Genomic DNA, 13,911 nt, shown 5'->3' with positions numbered 1-13,911 from the left:
CCAAGAGGAGATTATGAACCTAGAGAAACCACACTTGGAGGACTAGGTGTTATCAAAATGGTTGCAGAGGCCAGATGTATGCGACCATCTCAAGTGGCAAAATGTGTAACCAGAAAGTATAGTGGACCAGGAGATCCGTATACCCATGTTTCGATCTTCAAAAAAGTGCTGAGGATGGAACAGGTTATTGATTTCCATACTCAATATGAAGGCTTTGGGTTGACATTAGAAGGGAGTGCTTTGACCTGGTTCCAACCGTTAAATAGCTTGGAGTTCCCAATATTGAGCAACATCTCTAAGAGTTCTCTTAGGAATCCTCAAAGAGAGGAATCAAGCATAACACTGTCTCCCAGATTTATGCATTTAGGCAAAAGGAGAAAGAGAAAGTGAAGGAAGCATCACTTCGTTTCAAGGAGTATATAGAAAGAGGGCCTGCTCAAGGACTACCTCAAGATGAGAGATTGTTAGTCCTTTTCATAGAAGGATGGCAAATGACACGCTCAAAAAGGACCTACACTTATAATTCCCTACTTTCGCTCAAAAAAATGCCACGCTTGATTTTATTCCCTCGGTGTATGGTTTTCCCCCTGCAAGGAAAGAAGTGCAAGACCCCACAAATTTCCTTGAACGCATGTATGCAGAGGAAAAATCCCTCAAGTTATAAGAAGCTCAAGAAGCTGAGAGGAAAGCAAGAGAAGACACGGCCGAGCAACAAAGACAAGCAGAGGCTACAAAACAAGGCAAGACATAGCATTATCAGGAGGAGATATCTGTGAAGCCAACCTCACCCACTACAAAATAGGTAGACCACCCAATGCCAAGCCCTCGCCCTTCACCAACAGCTAAACCCAATGAGGGCAAGGAAGCAAAAGAAAAAGAGCTTGAACACGAGGAACAGGTAGCAGCAAGTTTTGAGCAGCCCAAAGCAACAGAAACATAGATGGAACCTTCTACAACAACCCAACAAGAAACAGCCGAGGCACCCACAACGCCTCAAGAAGAAAAAGTAGCTGAGGCAACCGCAACCCCTCAAGGTGAAGAACAACCCCCACCGCAACAACAAATAGCCACCACAACACCACCCAGGGGGCCACAAATTGAAATCGCTGAAACATCTAGGCAGCCTACAGAGTTTGACTAATGGGAGACAAACGATGAAGTCATCATGCAAGTAAATGAATATGCCAAGCAGATGCAGTAGATGACATAAAAAATGTGAGCAGTAGCACTTAGCCGCAGTGCTAAGGCTAGGGAGCTAGAAATGGTCATCAATGCTCTACAAGGAGAGTTAGAAGACAGGAACTACAAAGCTAAGTCCAAGAGCTGAAAGCTCAAGCCGAAAAACACCAACTAGCCAAAGAGAAACAATAGAAAGAAATGGAGGATCTAGGAGAAATTCTAACAAAGTAATTGAATGCATGCAAGACTAAAGATCAACAGCTGACAAAGATAACAAATGAGCTCCTAACCACAACTCTACCAGTACAAAAGATCCACGTGCATCTTGATGTAGCAAACACTTCTTTGCAATACTCAAAGCAAAGGATCAATGATCAGGCAGCTTTTTTGAGATAGATCAAAGAAAATCCTATTGTTGTTTCAATAAAAGGTACAGATGAAGTCTATAAGACTTTGGAAAAAGAAAAAAAGAAACTCAAGCTAGAGTTGAAGCTAGAGAAATCATAGAGAAGAGATCTTGCACTGATGTGGGTACAACGAGAAGAGAAACTACTTAAGTAGATAATAGAGCTAAAAAGGGTCAATCAACTACTGCGAGAGGGACAACAAGAGACACAGGAAGAAGCAGGCCCCTCAAAGCAACCGGCTATTGACATTCCATCAGTCTCTTTTGCTGAGATGGAAACATAGCCAACGGAAAGGCAAGAAGAAGAAGATTTTTAGGTACCATTGACTGATGTTGAGAAAGTGCCCACGGTCTAGCTGTCTAAAGCTAAGAAAGATGCACTCAAGGAGCAGATTTCCCAAGAGACACATGCTGAATGGAAAGCAACGATGGATTGGGAGTTAAGAATTTTTCACTCGGTCAATGTAACTCAGCTCACTCCCAACCAAATCAATGCACAATGGCATCAACAATCATTGCTATACCCTTTGATCAAAGTAGAGCTATTACAGGTAAAAGAAAGACTATACAAGGATATGTAGGCAGAAGGCACAGAGGATGTCCACCCCAAGTGGAGAAAGAGCTGGTTGAACAAGAATCCAAGATATCTGATTCTGTTCACAAGAGCACCTGCCACACTACAAAAAGACCCAAGATCTTGTCTTGTACCAAGGGTAAGGACATGGCAAGCATTTGAAGCACTAAAAAAGAAGCGGCCTACATGTCTAAACTATCCATGATTGCCAGCTCTAGAGTAGGGAACACCGACAAAGGAATGCATGGTGAAACCCCTAACGGGTGCCATGGATTTCTTCAAAAGCCTTCTTGACCTATCATGTGCCATGTTATATAAAATCTGTAGAATGATGCTCACATGTATTCAAGTCTTTCATGAGACAGAGCAAGAAGGATCTCCATGGATGTCGTTCCTCAAAGGCAATAAGGGTCTCTGCTATGACTTAAGGGGCCGGCCTTCCGAAGAAGTCCTTTATGGATTCTATGCCAGATGCATGTTTTTGCCCTCAAGAAATATGTTGGTGTTCGAGGATGAATTTTATACAGGTTTCTTCACTTGGAAAACAAAGATATTTTGGCTAGTGATAAGCAACCTTACATCCAGATTTGTTGGCTATTCAGCCATCGAGCTTAACAACAAAGTCACCATTAAGTTCTTGCAGATTTCTCACAAAGAGAGAAGATTCTAATATGAGAAAGCACTCCATGCCCGCCTCGCCAGCCGTCCACCCGGAGACTACTGCAGCCCATGAAGTTGTGTCAAGGGATTACACAGTTGAGGAGGTGGGAAATGTTAGCAGCAAGCTAACTTGGATATCATTTTTTGGAGCTTTTATTGTAAAAACTCCTACTTGAATATTATAACTCCTACTTTCTAGATAAATAGTGTAATTGATAAGCTAGGGCTACAAGCTTCCTGTTTGCGGGTCATTGCGACGGACGTCCATAGCATAGCTCTCACGCATCAACATAAAATATCAATACAAGGGAAGCGACCAGGATGAGGCATCAAAACTCACTACGGTGTCATTCCTAATGAAGTGAACTTGATGAGATGCAACTACTAACTCTGCAAGCAAATCATACGCACTAAAGTCAAGTAATCTACCCATGTCCTTCTACATAGCTCTACAGTCATCACACCTGTTTACCATGCAAATCATATCGGATTCACACGAAACTTGAAGGGGAGCTACAGGGGACTATTTAGAATTTATCCTATCACTGTCACAGCCTTCTGGAGAGGTACATAGATCGCGATCGTTCATCCCAAAGTCAACAAAAACAGTGAACAGAAGATCCCAAAGGGTTGGTTTAGAGTCCCTGAAGCCTCTCCTAGGGTCAAAACAACATAAAATATGCGTTTAAACACTCAAAACAACGATTTAAGCTCTCAAATGTGTAGTTGAACACCTACACCGAATCTTGAATGCTTACACTTGAACGGAAGAGCAAAGTAAGAGGAACACAATGCAATAAACAAATCTGAATTCGGATTATCATAGCCACAATAGCGAAGATTACAAGTTGGAGCAAGAGGAAGCTCTCAAATGTACGCTGTCTTCTGAAAGCTTGTGATAAAGAGAATTGTGTTCAAACTTACAAAACTGACCTTAATAGTTTAGGTCTTTACAAATGGCTTGTCCGGCCAAAAAGTCCTAAAATTCTAACTGGATCTCCACTATGCAAATACTCTCGGAAAAATAATCAAAGATTTCTTTACAAGTTCTCCGCTTAGAGAAGCTTTTTTACAAAAGGATGAGATTTCCGCAAAAATGTAGATTCCCTGAAAAATGTGACTCTTTCTCTGGAGACCATTGCTTCGTCCACCAAACACTCCCCCCTTCCTTATCCTTGCACGTCCTCGTGCATGTTCAGAGCTTTGGTCGTTGATGGGGCTTCAAAGAGGCAAGTTTTGCTGAAAAGCCTCGTTTGCGGAGTACCGCCTCCAGGTCTTCTTGTTGCTGTCTAAAGGTTTCACTTACTGTGTGCTCGTATGCTATGTACCGTGCCTTGAGGTCCTTTGCCATAGGATGAAAGATTCTTGAGTCGATTTTGAAAAAACCTGTGACGAAGGCCTCCTTGAATGTCTACAAGTAATGTGATGGCAGGTACATGAGTCTGGAGTACATTGCCATCAGGATATGTCGTGGTGGTGAATCTTGAAAATTCCAGCAAATTCCTCTATCCCCTTCTAAGAACAGATTCCATGGATGATCGTCGCCTTTAGTGTCTTTGAACACCTGGATGTAAGTGACGATCATCCGGGCTATCTTTACCATCCGGGCTACGTCGAGGACATCCCGCAACAAAGTGATTGCTGAATTGAGAGTGTTTACTACGTAGGCTACTGTAGGAGGGTTTTGCACTGTCACGACTGGGTAGTTCAGTCTCTGTCTCTTCGAGCCTCTCCATGCTGCAAAGTCCTTCCATGTCCTTCTTCAAGGGACTGGACAGAAGGTAGGATCTGTTTGGATGTGTTGAGGAGCATTGTGATAATGTGTTAGATCCTGTGGCCTCTTGTCCAGCCACTTCTGCCTCCATTTTGGGTGATCTTTGACGAGAACGTGAGCTTCTTCTGCTGTTAGTGCTATACCTTCGTAATTTCCTTCTTTGTTTCGTGGCAAGGTTGGCCGCATCTTTTCCTTCCATAAATTGGCTTTGTGGCATATCAAAGGAAAAGGTAGCTAGTCATGGCCAAACTCTTCTACTTGCTCTTCTGGCTGTAAGAATGCCAGTGCCGCTGACTCCATTATCTTTACTTCATAGAGCATGTATTCTTTGGTTGGACCTTCCGGCATCTCCTTAATGCTTTGGGTGAGCTCATCTCTAATATATAGGCTTGCCTTGGCTGATCCGTGTCCTTGTTCTCCTTCATGTGAAGTTTTAGGCAAGCTAGGCATGTCTTGAATAGGCAGCAGTTGCGGTTGCACATGGGCTTTGTCTGTTCTGATTTGTTGTTGAGAAATCAGGTCTTCTTTTTCCTTCAGCAGTGTCTCGCTGATTTGCTTCTGCGTCTCTTTTTGGCTCTTGCTTCTGCCAATTGCTGCTCCAGGTCTTTTACCTTTTGCTCGTTGGCCAGCGTCTCGGCCATCATCCCCGAGAGAAGCCACTGTCTTTGAAGTTTTTCTTGCTCTAGCTCCTCTTTCAGCACCGCTAGGGTGTTCACTGCTATAGCATTTTCTGATGTGGAGACCAATGCTCCAGCAGGTTCCTGGTTTGCCAGCAAGGTTGTTAGAGTACTTTTTACAGTGAGGTATGAACTATTAACCCTCTGGAACCTTGCGCCTTTGTAATCAAGCTGCTCCGTCGCTTTCTTTACCCTTGCTGTCAAATCTTGGCATCCTTTTCCTTGGTTGTCAACTCCATCCTGACATCCACCAGGTCTCTGATCAGAGACTAAGCCTACTGTCGCTGAGTGTCTCTTTCCTTCGTTGTCAGCTCCAGTTGTGCCCGCAGGCTCTCTAACTCCTCTTGCCCAGATTTTTGCATGTGTTGAGCCTCCTGTACCAGCCTTTCATTTTCTTCTAGTACCACGTGCTGGCATCGGAACTGTTTTTCCACATCTTGGAAGGTTTTTCTGTAGTCAAATTAAGCCATAGGAGGGGGTACAGACTCTTGGTGCAGGTGATGGAGGAGGAGGTGGTGATTTTGGCGAGGGAGGAGGTGGTGATTTATCCACTTCTTGTATGTGCCTCTTCTTTGGTGCATCTTCCCTTGGCTGTGAAACAGACGCGTCCGTTTTTCTTTTCTTTAAAAGCTTAATTATTCTTCAGCGAGTCAATTCCGCCACCTGTCATGCTTCCACATTTCTTTCTCTTTGAGCTTTCTTTAGTTGCTCTGCTTGGTTCATATCTTCAGCCACTTCTTTCTCCTTTGTTCCTTCAGTGGAGAGAGAAGAAACGTCCACTTCTGCAGCCTTTTGTTCCGCGGCTATCCTTTGTTTTTCAGCCCGTATTCGAGCTGCCTCTTCTATTCTTGCTTGTCTTTCCTTCTCGAACCTTCTTTTTTCTGTTTGTTGTGTTGCAGCAGCCCTTGCCTTTCTGTCTGCCCGCAACTTTGTCCTTCTTTCCTCAATTCTTTGTTGGGCCTCTGCATATACTTTTTGATGTTCGGACTGCGGCACTGTACTTTTTTCTCTTCTTTTTCTCCCGAGCGGTGTGGTGGTGTCTTCCTCCTCGCTTTCTTCAAATTCGGATGGTCCTTTGTCTTTTGACCCTTGATGGTTTCCCTCGTCTTCAGTCTCCGTCTTTTCTTCATCGCTTGAGCTTTTGTTGGATGCCTTGACCGAGCGCGATGATGTTGCGCTAGTGGTTATCCTTACTGAGTGAGCAATCAGCTTTGCTTTCTGAATCAAGGCCGCTTGAGAACTGGCCTCCGCTAGGTCTTCAATCATTCCCAAAGCTTGGTATGCTATTCTTGTTAGCATTGTCCCTGCGCTCATGTAGCTTTTGTTTTTTGCTGAGCCCTTCAAATTTGCTTTGACCAAGATTTCCAAGATGTAAGAACCATAATCGCATCGGATGGTTTTGTTTTCAGCTGTTGCTAGAGCCAAGACCATTGCAATGTGCAGGATCGGCTCGGTGTAACAAGGAGGATTTTGTACCCTGAAATGTTGAGAGATCAATCTCTTGGTATTTCCTGCTCACCGTATATCATGTCACTGTACTTGTACTTGTTTCCTTTTTCTTTGATAAACGCCTTCTCGTTGTCTAGTGACTTGGTCTTTGCCAACAGGTCGTGTTTCCCTGGAAGGAAGTGCAAACCTTCGTTGATGATGTCTTTTGTGATCTTTACTTTTATCTTTGAACCATCCTTGTCGGTGAGCATCACTTGCCCATCATATTGTATCGAGCTCATGAGCTCGTGGGCCCCCATGTAGTCTGTTCCCCATGGCTGCAATCTGAAAAACTGCTCCAAATGAATAGCCCGCACGGCTTCGGTGACCTTCAACCTTCACTCAAGATTCCATATTTCCCATGGCATGATGATCGTCTTTACCATGTCACCATCAGCATCCCTAAACTTCGTGATGAAAATGCGAGCACGGAACTGAGCTAGTGTTTCATCCGAGATGTGAGCTTTTTCGTTCGTAGAGAGCTCATCCACTTCATATGGTGTGGCCATCCACTGCCTTTCTTGCTTTTGGCGAGGCATTCATAGATCCCAAGTTGATTTTTGACACCTGCATGTTGTTGGCGAAATTGAGAGAATACTTTTTTGCCATTTCTGTGCCAACTTTGGTCAGTGGGGTACGCCGATCGCGATCGTAGTACCACAACCAAATTGAGACCTGATCACATGGATTTTTTTTTGACATTGTGGGGAGCACATTGATGTGTTCTGTCCCTGAAAAAGTTTTGTCATGATGCCTCTAAGGGCCGTTGACCTCTTTGACTCAATCCGACTTTGATTTGGTCAAGCGCCCGTTTGTGCGATGTTTCGTGCTTGCATGTGTAATACACTTGATCTTTACTCGACAAGGAATATACCTGTAAAATCTGGTGTGAAATGCCGGCTCCAATCGTCCGTACGGAGTAGAAGTGTGGCAGCTCGCTCTAGGTCAAGAAGCTCTCCTCTTCTCTCTCAGAATGGAAATTGAACAATGAGCTAGATTTTTGGCTTACCTGACCCCTATCTTCCCGAGGTTTTCGTGACATAGGGAAAATTTTCCTTACCTTTGATCTCAAGATAATTTGTATACCACCTACAGGTCGAACCATTCGTCATTCTTGCGTCGTATCATCGTTTAATGCGATTCTGGGGAAATATGGTCATGATCATTAAGGCTGAAATTCGGCGTCTTCAGATTAGCTTCATATCTTCCATGCTTGATAACCCTATCATGATACTTCGATGTTTGCTTCCAAAAATTGATTCGGACACTGTGGGTGATATATTTTTAATTTTTGAAGTTTTATTAACGAAAATCAATGAAAATAAATTGAAAATACTTATTAAATGACAAAAATTAGCCAAAAATTATTATACTCACCCCTAAGCATATATTTTCACTAGAAGCATCCCAATGCACCAGATTTTGTCATTACAGCTCATTATTAATGCTGGTTGGATGATAAAAATGTTAAAAAATGCCAGATTTTGATCAAATTTGTTCGAAATTGATCTCTAAAAAATGAAAAAAACAACACACGCATTATGTACATATATACATGTTGGACCCCTTAATGGTCCTCACTGCTGCTAGATTCAACAGTTACTCCCCCCTTCCTAAACTGAGTCGTCCCGGATGAAGGTGATGTGCGTGTGGATGGGTTTTGAAATCTGTGTCTATGCACGCCCCTGTAATGTGGCCCTATCCTCATGTTTGAGACAATGCATTGGGAAACAAAGTGTTGTGCAAGATGCGGGACTGAATGTAATTTTCAGTAACTTTGGATGGCGATGCTAGTTGTTTATGGAACTAAAGAGCTTGCAGTTTGATTGCCCTCTCCTTTATTGTTGGTTTTTTGATGGAAACTGTTTTTGGAACCCATTTGTATTTAGTTTTTTTCAATGTAGGTCCTTGAATTTTCTTAGGTTTTCATTGCCATTTTGGTACTTGAGGCTTCTTGGGTTGACTTTTAGGTCTCCATTCAATCTTTGTCGCTAAATTTTTGGTTGTCTCCAGCTTTGGTTGCCATTTCCACTCTGGATTAGCTCCTGAAGGTCTTTGATATGGTGTTGCTGTCGTCAGGAGTTGTGACTTGGGCAACCATATCTGTCTCTGTTTTTTTTGCACGACGATTTTCTTTATCCATACTTTCCAAACAGTGTTTTTAGTGTTTGTGGCTGATGAGTTGACTGCTTTTTGTCGATGGGGATAATCGGCCACGAGTGATCTGTTTTGGCAAATGGAGTCATGTACGTGTTAGTGGTGTGTGTGTACATCAGCGCATGTTCTGACTATTCGGTAACTGCATTGTACATTCTCATCCATGGAACTCCCAAACATAGTGATTCTCTGATTCCTTCGTCTTTCATTACGAGAAATTGACGAGGACGACTATTTCCATCAATATTTATTGGTAAGTTTACTATTCCCAATGTTGGCATTTTTATCCCGTTTGCGGCTTGTAAATCTTGTGTGGATTGCACTAAGGGTTCATCAGTAAGCATCTTGTAAGTGGAGAAGTTGACCACATTGACTCTTTCCCCTATGTCAATCAATGCTCCTTGATATCTGCCATTCGGAAGTCTGACATTGATGCGAACATCGATTCCTATTTCCCATTGCTCGTCAGTGTGAATTATAGAAAGACGAATTTGAGCCATATCTGCTAGTTGAGGAAGTCTTTGTTGTTGTAGTTTCTATTTTCGCTTTAAAATCCTGATTCAGGCCTCCTCCTGTGCTTGAGCCTTTGTCTCATTTGCTTTGTTCTTGCGCTCCTTCGCAGCGTGGATTTTGGCCAGCATCTTTGAGGTTAGTGGTAGGTTGTACTTTCTTAATCTGCAGCAACCACTAATCCAATTAGGCATCTCCTCTCCCTCTAATGTCGCAAGCTTAATGGCACCGCTAGATGATATGTCATGAATCATATAGGGTCCATTGCCTCGCTTTTTGAGTTTCCGAGAATGTTGTTTCAGGGTATACATTAAGACGTAATCCCCCATAGAAAATTCCTTGCTGATAATATGTTGATCAAAAAATGATTTCATGTTTCGTTTTTGCGCATAGATTGATGCAACTGCTCTCAATCTAGTTTCATCCAGTTTTTCCAAGATATCTATTTGATTGGATAATTCATGGTCCGTCCATTCTAATTCTTTAGCTACCCGAAGTGTGGGGATAAGAAATTCAAGTGGCAAAATTGCTTGAATTCCATAAACCATGTTGATCGGAGTCATTCCGATTGAGGTTTTGTACGCTACTCTATATGCCCATAAAGCTGAATGCAGCTTCTGATCCCAGTCGGCTCTTGATTCACTAACAATTTTCATAAGAATTGTCACCAAAATCTTGTTCGTACTTTCTGCTTGGCTGTTAGCTTGTGGATGATAGGGAGCTGACTTCTTGTGAATTACCATGAATTCATCCAATAGGAATTTGATCACTTCATTGACAAAATGAGTCCCTCTATCGCTCACTATCTCTATTGGTAAGCCATACCTGGTGAAAATGTTCTCATACAAAAACTGTGCTGTTGTTTTTGCATCATTTTTGGGTGTTGCTTTCGCTTCAACCCACTTTGTTAGATAATCTGTTGCCATAATAATGTATTGAGTGTGCGTTTTATATCCAGGAGGCGCAATTGGTCCTAGAAAATCTATTCCCCATTTTGCAAACGCTCTTGTCCCCATCATTGGTCTCAAGGGCATGTCATCTCGTGCTCTAGGAATTTTTGTCCTCTGGCAATCATCACATCGTTTCACAAACTCTTCGGCGTCCATGAATAGTGTAGGCCACCATATGGGAGCAATAAGAATTGCTTTGACCCTTTTGTCAACTGAGAAATGTCCTCCATCTTGTCCGCCATGTGCTTGCTCTAAGATAGGAACATATTCCTCTTCCTTCGTACACATTCTCAATTGATTGTATTTTTCCCTCTTGTAAAGATTGACCTCAATCAATACATAGTTTTCTACCTCTTTCGTGATCGTGTTGATACGTGATCTACTCATCCATTCAGGCAGTATCCCGGTGGTGAGGTATTCTACAATGCAGTTACTCCATCTGGGTGCTACAGATAATTATCGGCTTTTGAAAAGTGCAGATAATACATGATTTGATATGCTTATGAACAATTTGTTGCATTTTCGACCAATATACACCCATTCTCATCAATCTTTGATACGTCTGTGCATGCCCATTGTGAATCCCCATTGTTTGTACATGAGACTAGTTTAGATACAAGTCCTGTTCACTTGATTCAACACAAAGCCTAAGGATTTGATCCGATCCCTGTTTGTATAGCCTTCCAGCCAGCATTACCAATGATCTAGATGCTGCAATGGTAGATAGTTGTCTTGTCAAATTCAATGACCCAATAGTCAACAAAGGAATTACATCCTCACTCCATCTTGGAACCATTTCTATGTTAAAGAGATATGCATCTAGAAAATCATCATCAACTCCTATAGGGTTTTCTCCATGCACCATTCTAGATAAATGATACGCTCTTTGGTGTGTAGTTCATTTTTTGACTACAACCATGAAGTCAAACTCAAGCAGTATGATGAACCATCGTACAATCCGCCCCATACTGCAAGGTTTATTTACCAAGTATAGCAGTGCTTGGTGATCAACGAAGAATACAAGTTTATATGAAAGTAGGTAATGTCTAAACTTTTTCACACTCATAGATCATACCCAAATCCTCCCTTTCAGTTGTTGTGTAATTCTTCTCTGCACTGTTTAGTTGTCTACAGGAGTAATTGATTGGAAAATCCATGTTGTTTTCTCCAGGTTGTGCAAGTATGCATCCTATAGCATATGTTGATGCATCTACATGGATGTGGAATATCTTTTACCAATCCGGAGCCTTCAAAATTGGAGAGGATATCAATTTGTGCTTCAAAGTTTGAAAATCTTTCTCGCACTCATCTGTCCACTCAAATTTAGTTATCAACATGTAAAGTGGTTTCGCAATTATAGCGTACGAGTAGATAAATCTGCGATAATATCCACAATGGCCCATAAATGCATGTACCTCCTTTACCTTTACTAATCATGGTAGATCAACAATTACACTGATCTTCTCCATGTCTGTCCAAATACCATTTTTGGACACTCTATGTCCCAATATTTTGCCTTGTCTTACCATGAAGACACAGTTCTCCGGATTCATGCAAATCTGATACAATCTGCATTTTTTGAACACTTTGGTCAAGTGCTGTATGTGCTCCAATCTTACGAGAGAGTGAACGCACAAGTCATCCATGTAAATTTTTAAGAACTATTTTAGATATTCTTTAAAAGCATGACCCATCATCCTCTGAAATGTGGCTGGTGCATTCGTTAAGCCAAAAGCCATTACCTTGAATGCAAAAATGTCCCATTCAGTTGAAAAGGTCGTCTTGTGTTGATCCTTTGGCTTTATTGTGAGTTGGTTGTAGCCCAAAAAGCCATCTAAGAAACTATAAGCTTCTTTTCCTGCCACTCTTTCTATTACATGATCAGTAATGGGTAGGGGATAGTTGTCTCGAATTGTAGCAGCGTTTACTTTCTTGAGATTGACGCATACTCTCAACTTTCCATTTTTCTTCGGGACCACCACAATCGGTGAAACCCAGTCAGTGTGCTCAATTTCGTAAATAAACTCTGCCTCTTTCAGCTTATCCATCTCCTCCTTGATCTTCCTTGCAAACGTCTCATTGTAAGTATAAGGACGTTGTCTGCTTGGTTTGGCGTCGTTCTTAAGGGGTATTGTGTGTTGACAGATACTTGGATCCACTCCCCTAAGATCTTTGTATGACCATGCAAACACATCTCTATACTGTTTTAGAGTAGCTATCAAAAGCGTTTCCTCTTATTCAGTAAGATCCATGGCAATATATGCAGGTTTTGGATCTTCTCCTGCTCCACTAGATCTATTTGTTTGGCTTTTTCAGGACCGTCGAATGATGTACCAGGTTCCTTCAATTTTCTCATCGGTTGTTGCACTATGATTTTTCTATCTTGTATGGTATACTTCTTATAATGGGATGGCATATCCATCTTGTCAGACTTCGTGTCCTCATCTGTTTCCATTTCAGTTGTCCATATGTCTTTGAGGGTCTGTTTGAGCTTATTGTACTCTATTTTCCTCTCTGTTTTGTTCATTCTAGACCTTGTTTCCCCCTCCTTATGTGTCTCAGTCATTTGCTTTTTGCGCTTGTTCTTCTTGTTGTTTTTCCTTGGTTTCATTTTGATAAACCGGCCAGTGACCTTGTCTTTGACACAATTGTTAGCTTTTACAAGCCTTAGATATCCCGTTTTTTCATTGAGAAGAGGCATTGGTTTATGCTTATTCGCTCTTGATTTCCTTGTTCTCTTTGATCTATACCGCTCTTGTCGACTAGGTTTTTGGTTAGGAAACTAGAAAACATGGCCGGTCTCGACATATACTTCCTATCCGTCTCTGATCCACTTGATCTTTTTTCATCAGCATCTATCATTTGGATTTCATCACCCAGTGATGGAAGGTCATCACTTAGTGACTCTGTGAATTCATCCTCTGCTCGATTCCTATCGTCCATTATAGATATCTCTACAACTATTCTTTTACACGTAGTCTCTTGTAGTGGTTCTTCTTGTTCCTCACTATCTGATCTTGACTCAAGGATGACGCTAGCCATTTGCAACGTTACTAGGTCGTATCCTTCATCGTCACAAAATTTTGTAGGCGTGCATTCGTTAACACATACATACAAGGTTGACAATATTTGAGTCCACCCAAATGGCTCAAATAAATGTTCAGGGAAAGGTTCTGGGAGATAAGCCTCGTCTCCTATTGACGTTTTCAACACACATTCCTCTTTGACTAAGTCCCCACAATCAGATGCCCCACACATCCAGACATGCGCTTTCCTTTGTAACCACGCAGGTGTTTCTTTTCCATTCACTGTGGTTGAATCAAATTCTTGCACTAGTGTTTTTGCAATGTCTCTATAGCTGTGATCCTTCATGTTGATTTTTGTTTTTAGCTCCTCATGCCTTAGGTAAATTTGGTCGTACCCCCAATCTTGTATCATTTTGAGTTGACGCATAAAAGGTCGTCCCAAAATAATGTCAAAGTTGTTCGTTTTTCCGAAATCTACCACGGCAAAGGTGTGCTCATAGTTAATTCCAC

The sequence above is a fragment of the Adiantum capillus-veneris genome, chromosome 3 (assembly GCF_014529385.1).
Source record: "Adiantum capillus-veneris isolate H3 chromosome 3, ASM1452938v2, whole genome shotgun sequence".
Lineage (NCBI taxonomy): Eukaryota > Viridiplantae > Streptophyta > Polypodiopsida > Polypodiales > Pteridaceae > Adiantum > Adiantum capillus-veneris.
The sequence above is the reverse complement of the archived record's forward strand: the minus strand, read 5'-3'. Positions refer to the sequence as shown.